Raw genomic sequence first — 8,277 nt, 5'->3', positions numbered from 1 at the left:
TTGTCAGGTGGGGGTGTATGTAGCACCTTGTCTCACGAGACAGCCAGCCAGCCGAGGTATCAGTACCTCATGTACACGTGTGCATATCCGGTGCCTCCGAAAAGCAGCTTCTTGCCCCCATGGCAACATGGGTGCTCCAACTTCCTGTTCTTCTCAGGATGAAGGCATCCCAACTCAAGCGTCGATTTCCCTCACTTCGACTTCAGGATAGCTTTCCCAGAAACCAGTAAAGAAAGTGCTGCGTGCTTCAAAGACCGACAAAGCAGCAACAGAACCAACACCTGCTGGGTTCGCCAAGGTTGTGTCCAATATTTCAAATGCACTTGTGTTTTTTCCGGCCATGCCGAAGGCCTGTATCGGTTCCTAGGAGGCCACTTCCTCAAGACAGAGGTAGCATTCGACCTGCAGCGTCCAGCTTAGTGTCAGACACTCAATCACAAACACACACACACACACACACACACACACACACACACTTAAAGACTAACTGGAATAGACAGTGAAAACAGAGGCTTGGTTTCTCGTTTTTAAACAATTTTATTGACATATAATTCACATACCACACTATTCAATCGTTTGAATATATTGAAAAGAGTTGTACAGCATCACCACAATCAATTTTAGAACATTGTCTTTATCTTTTTACTCATGATTATCAGCCCCCCACTTCCCCCCCCACCCCCACCCTGCCTCCCCTGCCATAACCTTAAGAAACTATTCGTCTAGTTACTATCTCTGTAGAATTATCTATCCTGGACTCTGTATAAAGAAAATCATACAAATCATAGCTCCCAACAATAACAACATGAAACACATAAAAACCTTACTCTCAAAGAAAGCAGGAATAATAAAATGTAGAACAAATTAATCCCTCTGCAGACTTTGCAAATGGATTCGGTGTCACTCACAGCCTTCTGCAAACCGGGTGCTCAGAAATTAGGCTCCAATACAATTCCCTCCTAAGAAAATCTTGGATTTTATTATTTACAATCTTTGGATCGCCAAGGCTGGTGTACTTCTTTCTTCTAGATGGACTTAGCTGACACTTAACTTGGATAAATGCTTATTTTGTGAAGAGCCTTTCAGACCCCAGATGCTATTCTTTCTGATAGCTGGGCACCATCTGGTTTCTTCACCACACGTTGCTACAGTGCAGCGGTTCTCAACCTGCCTAATGACGCGACCCTTTCATACAGTTCCTCGTGTTGTGGGGACCCCCAACCATAGAATTACTTTCATTGCTACTTCATCACTGTAGGTTTGCTACTGTTATGAATTGTAATGTAAATATCTGATATGCAGGATGCATTTTCTTCTCTTTTTTTCACATTTCTTTCTCTTTTATTTCCCCAACAGTTTCGATGGCATATAATTCACATGTCACACAATGCAGTAGTTCAAGCACGTTACACAGAGTTGTACAATCATCACCACAATCAGCTTTAGAAAATGTCCCTTATTCTGGTACTCATCATTATTAACTCCACATTTCCCCCCAACTCCACCTGCCATAGCCCCCAAGACAAATTGATCCAGTTACTATCCCTATAGATTTAACTATACTGGATATTTCATATACAGAAAAAACATTAAAATAAAAAAGAAACTTAACCACAATAATGAAGTAAGACAGATTAAGAATCTCAATTTAAAAAATCAGAAAGCCTTAAAAGCTAGAACAAATTTAATGAATCCTAAGGGAGCTCAGAAGATAAAGTGCTAGATTTTAAGCCGAATGTACCTGCCCCCATGCATCTGAGTGTTAGCAAGGCTAGCCATGGCCCTGGTCCACGGTCAGAGGGGATTCACCAGGGGGCTAATCCACAAGTATTTCCCCTTCGGGTTTAAAAAAATGACACAGTTTTAAAATGAGCCAAAAGGGAGATCAAATGATAAGATATTACGTTTTGATCTAATGGCATCTGCCACAATTGACTTTAAAATTACGTGACGATGGTACTCCTACTTCTCACTAACCCACGTCATTAGGTTCCAGGGACCAGGTCATTACGCAAATGTGGCGTTATGTCAAGATGGCGCGTGATCACATCAGCTCACTCAGTGGAAGACAACCTCCTCATTCCATAACTGCCAAACCACTGAGACCACGACCCAGCTGAGTGGCCACATAGCTCTAATGACCACAAGCGCGCTACCCTTACCTCACACCCCAAAGGTCCTTACTGTCAAATGTACATCCTTAATGCACAAAACACTTGCTTGGCGGATTCTTCAACATTTTCATAAATGTGAAATGTCACCTAACGAGATAGTCGACGAGTGAGGAGTAATTGCTATCGTGTTATCTGGACTCTCCCAGGGAAGTCAAGTCAATTTAGCTGAAGGGCAAATCCCTGCTGAGACCTAATACAAGTCAGCTGGTCCACCTATGCTAACTTATCCTAGCTCAGTAAGACCTTGACACATAACAGGTGCTAAATAAATCTTCTCTCTCTCTGCTGAAACATAGTTTTGCCATCAGGCCAGCAGCTACAGTTAAACTAGCTGTCCTACCTCAGAGGAGGCTCTGGGTGGTATGAGTTGTTAACACACTCAGCTGCTAATGGAGAAGTCGGAGGTTCCAGTCTACCCGGAGACAACCTGGAAGAAAGGCTTGCAATCCACTTCCAAAAAGCCATCTATTAAAAGATGTAAGACACACAATGGATGATGTATGGATTGTAATGAGTTGCCTGAGCCCCCAATAAAATGATTTTTAAAAGATGTCAGACAGTGTAAACATGACAAAATAATAATAATTTATAAATTATCAAAGGTTCATGAGGGGGCGGGGCAGGAAGGGAGGGGGGGAAATGAGGAGCTGCTACCAAGGGCTCAAGTAGAAAGCAAATGTTCTGAGAATGATGATGGCAACAAATGTACAAAAGTGCTTGACACAGTGGATGTGTGTGTGGATTGTGATAAGAGTTGTAGGAGTCCCCAATAAAATGATTTTTTTAATAAATAAATAAACGTTCTATAAAGCACAGTTCTACCCTGAAATACATGGATTCTCCATGAGTCAGAATCAACTCAGCAACTGGTTACAGGTTCTACCTCACACAAGACTGCTTAATATCACTTATAGAAAATTTTCTAAATGATCGTTTTGAACACTTTCTCCAGTGTTCACAAACCTGTCTCTGCTCAGAGCAGCCAGGGCATAGAGAGGGCCGTAGGGCTGGCCCCACGACGAGACATGCTGTTCCCTCACTGACCCATATTGCTATAGGGAACAGCACTGGAGACATGGTACGGAAAGTGTACCTGGCCTGTCCCATGCACGGTGGGGTGAAATGTGAAGGGAGTGCAACTTGGCGGAAAGGGGAGCAAAATCACCAAGTCCCCAAGGAGTCCTGAAAATAGACTCCTGACTTGAGGACAGGGATTGGCACCTCATCAGACTTGATTGGAAAACATACATAAGGGTCAACAGACAGACCTGGAACTATCTGTTGGGTTGTTTTTCTGGTTTGTTAGTATCTTTTTGTTTTTCTTTTGCCCTGTGCCTATCTACATAAGATAGGCAGGACGAACACTCTTAAGGAAAACACTACGGGCCCAGCAGTTGGGGGGGTGGGGGCGCTTGGGAAAGGAGGGGACATGGAGGGGGGGTTGGGAGCCAACAAACTCAGAGATAAGGAAACAACAAGAGATCTAAAATTGATGGCAAGAAGGGCGTACAATGCCAGGTGGGGTCTGATCAAGAGCAATGTGACCCAGAGGAACTACCGAGAGCCTAGTGGGGGGTGAGCACGATAGCGGGACAGGAGGCAGGTGAAGGGAAATAGAGGAAAGAAATAGGAAGCAAAAGCTATTTATAGAGGTATAGCTATAGGCAATATAAATATATTCATTTATAATGAAAGGGATAAAGGCCAATGTACATATATTTATATGATAAGTATTAAGATAGCAGAGAGAATTTGGGGCTCTACTCAAGGTCTCCCTTAACACAAGAACACTTTGTTCTGATAACCAGGCACATTTGATACTCACCTTTCAGATGTGATTGCTGAAGACAAAAGGATGCATAAGCAAATGTGGCGAAGAGACTGGATGATGCCCAGCTATCAAACGATAGAGTGTGTTAAAGGCTTGAAGTGAAACAAGTGGCCATCTAGCAGGGAAACAAATAGGCCCACTTGGAAAAAGCACACCAGCCTATGTAATCATGAGGTGTCAATGGGATCAGGCATCAGGTATCAAAAGATACAAAACAAACAACTATATTGATGCAAAAGAGAGAGGTTGGAGTGGAGACCCAAACCCCATCTGTAGATAATTGAATAGTCCCCTACTAAAATGTATAAAGAAGGGATGATTAAACCAAGATACAGCATAGCACCGAAGAATCACACATCATTCCTCTAGTTGCTGAATACTTCCTCCCCCCATTACCAGGACCCAGTTCTAACTTACAAATCTGGCTAGACTGGAGAACACACATTGATCCAGATAAGAGCTCTTGACACATGGAATTCAAAAAATATAAACCCCTCATGAACAGTAATGGGAGTAGTGATATCATGTGGGTTGGGGGATGGTCATGGAGGGGGCAGGGTGAGAAAAGGAGAACCCATCACAAGATTGGATCTATAGCCCCACCCAAGGGGATGAACAGCAGAAATGTGGGTGAAGGGAGACAATGGACAGTGTCAAATATGAAATAACAATATACAACTGATCAAGGGTACACAAGGGAGAGGGAAAGAGGCACTTATACCAAGGGATCAAGTAGAAAATGGTTTTGAAACGATAGCAACAAATGTACAACTATGCCTGATACAACTGACGTATGGAATGTTATAAGAGCTATGAAAGCACCCAATAAAATGATTTCAAGAAACACCTGCCTCAGCAGAGAGGTCAGCAATTAGAAATGAGCAGGGGGTCTAGTGGCTTCATCAGCCTTGCCAGGATTGGCCTCAGAGTAAGATGAGAGTATCAAGGTCACAGGTGAGCAGGAGAAAGAATTGGGTGAGGTTGACTTGGGCAGATGGACCAAAAACAGAATAAAAGTTGAGATGAGCAAAGGATGTACAAAGATTCATAAGCCGAGATTTCACAAGATCTGCCTGTGTGTGGATTCACAAATCCTATCTTCTCTATATTCTTTCCAGTACACACCCATGGGAGATAAGAGTTGAGAGGCCCTTGAGTGGCTTGACACCCTCACTGGCCACAAACCCTTCCACTGAAAGAGAGACCTTTGGGGTCTCAAGCGTTGTCTCCCCTCGCGTCTCTGAAATGCCAAGGTTTGACTTGAGCAAGTTAACCCTCCATCTGCGCAGTAGCACTTAGCAGGCATGCTGTTAGCTGTCCTCTCATCCGTTGACTCAGAGTGACGTCACATAGGGCAGAACCAAGCACTGTCAGTTCCTGCGCCATCTTTGCAATCGTTCCTATGTTTGAGCCTGTTGTTGTAGCCACCAGGTCAAGCCATCGCACTGAGGGTCTTCCTCTTTTTCCCTGACACTCAGCTTTATTTGTCAACGATGTCCTTTTCTTGGGACTGGCCCCTCCTGAGAACATGTCCAAAGTCCCTGTGACAAACTCCCGCCATCCTCACTTCTAAGCAGCATCCTGGTTGGACTTTCTCCCAGTGAGACTTAATCCACTCTTCTGGCAGTGCACGGTCTATGCGATGTCATTTGCCAGTGCCATCATGCAAAGACGTCGACTCTTCATTGGGCTTTCACGTGCATACAGGGCATTTGAAAATACCAGGACTTAGATCATGCACAACGTTGTCCTTAAAATGACATCCTGGCTCTTCAACGCTAAAGAGGACTTTCATAGCAAAATTGCGCAATGCAATATGTTGTTTGATATCTTGATCGCGGCTTTCATGGGCACTGATTGTGGTTCCAAGTAAAACAAAATATTTGACTTTAAAGTTTGCTGAAACATTTCAATTGATATTCCGTCGATTCCTGAGTCACACACTCAGTCCAGCTGGGACTTACTGCTTCAACAGCCTTCAGGAAGAATGCTACTTCCTGACATGATTGAACGGCGGTCAATTCTTTGTTGGTTCGGTGACTCTGTGTATTCCTTCCATTTTCTTTTGAGGCTTCCTGAATCATTCAATATTTTGCCTCCAGAATCCTTCAAGATTACAACTTGGGACTTAATTTTTGATGTTGTTATTTACTTATTTCAGCTTGAGAAATGCCAAGTATGTACTTTCCTTTTGTTTTTTAAACTCTGGGTCTTTGCATATTTCATTAAAATACTTTATTCTCTTGTTTCTAAAGGCTCTTTGGTATATTCTTGATAGCGCTTTTATCTTACCATTTCTTACAGTTGCTTGTCTACATTCAAAGCAAGTTTCAGAGCCTCTTCTGACATTCAACAATTATGCAGATCAGGTGCTATGATTTGAAACTGATTTGACTGCACCCAACAACAGAAAGGAGCCCTAGAGCAGTTCGAAACCGCCAGCCGCTCTGCAAGAGGAAGACTGAGCTTTCTACTCCTGTAAACATCGTTGGAAACCCACAGGAGGGTAGTAACTGTGAGTCAGCTTTGACTCAGTGGGGTGAGTTCAGTTTTAACAACAGTAGATGAGGACGGATTATCTCAGCAGATAAGCCTACTCTTGTCTTCAGAAACAAGAGTAGAGTTCACGGAGATCACAGACTAGAAAAGTCTTTGTTCAAAACACTGAGGTTCAAAAAGACCAGGACAAGGCAACTGGACAACCCCTTACAGAAGGGTTGTGGGGAGGAGACGAGCCAGTCAGGATGCAGTGTAGCAATGATGAGACTATAACTTTCTTCTAGTTCCTAAATGCTCCCCCCCACTATCATGATCTGAATTCTACCTTACAAATCTGGCTAGACCAGAGGATGTACACTGGTACAGATAGGAACTGGAAACACAGGGAACCCAGGGCAGATGATCTCTTCAGGACCAGTGGTATGAGTGGTGGTGATACTGGGAGCTTGGAAGGAGGGTGGGGTAGAAAGGGGGAATTGATTACAGAGATCTACATATAACCTCCTCCCTAGGGGAAGGACAACAGAAAAGTGGGTGAAGGGAGATGTCGGACAGTGTAAGATATGACAAAAGAATCATAATTTATGAATTATCAGGGTTCATGAGGGAGGGAGAGTGGGGAGGGAAGGGAAAAAATGAGGCACTGATACTGGGGATTCAAGTAGAAGGAAAATGTTTTGAGAATGGTGAGGGCAACAGATGTACAAATGTGCTTAATACACAATGGACGGATGGATGGATTGTGATAAGAGTTGTATGAGCCCCCAATAAAAAGATTTTTTAAAAAATACCCCAGGACAATGGCTGCCTGAGGGGGATTGACTGGAAAAGCAAATGACGCAGCTTGCTGGGGACATGGGAATTCCATGTGGTGACAGGGCATAAGTTACATGGGCGTAGCTCTTTGTCAAACAGGTACCACTAAGATGTATGTATGTAAGGAAAATAATAATAATAATAGATGGGGGAATAGGAGGGTGATCGAGATGAAACAGATGCTATAAGAAAGGCAGAATGTGGTGGGTACACGGGGGTACATGATACTAGTCGGCTTACTTTGTATGTTTACAATTTTCCATAATAAAATACTAATGAATGTCACTGTCGGGAGTAGAGGAAGTGAGAACCAGGGGCTAGACAGGGGCTGTGTGATGAGAACCAGAGTAGTCATAAGGCAGCACCGAAAAGGAACTCTTTTTACTTTGAGGGCAAAGAGACAAAAAATGCTCAGAGAAAGGGAAAACCTGTATCTCCTACACTTTTCTTGTTAAATTTAATCCTGCCATGCTACTTTCTTTTATGATTCGGGTCTTTTTCCTTTGAATTTTCCAACTGTATAAAAAAGAAAGCTTGGATTCGTCTGCACAGGACCTCGTCTTGATCATTACAAACAAGCCTGCTGAAGGGGAGGGGAGGGGAAGGGGCACAGGCCAACCCTACTCGCACCCAATGGGAAACTTCAGAGAAGACAGACCCATAGTCCCAGAAAGCGTTGCTTTAGAAGCTGCCACATGAATATTTTTGTATTCCCAGAAATGGTTCTCATCAAACAAAAAACAAACATCGACATGGAGGTAGGGTGCTGAATGCCTTCATGTGTAGATAGATGGGGTTGACAGGACAAGGTCTGCACACTCATGGAAATTAGCAGTAATGAGACATAAACAGCCAAACCTCAAAATAACATCTCTGGCCTTTAGAATCAACACAGCTCTCCTGTCAGCCTGCACCTGGCCTGTCCGGCTGGGTCCAGGAGCCAGTGGGGTTTGAGGC

This window comes from Tenrec ecaudatus, chromosome 5, assembly GCF_050624435.1.
Source record: "Tenrec ecaudatus isolate mTenEca1 chromosome 5, mTenEca1.hap1, whole genome shotgun sequence".
In the NCBI taxonomy this organism is placed as follows: Eukaryota; Metazoa; Chordata; class Mammalia; order Afrosoricida; family Tenrecidae; genus Tenrec; species Tenrec ecaudatus.
This window is presented reverse-complemented; position numbering follows the sequence as displayed.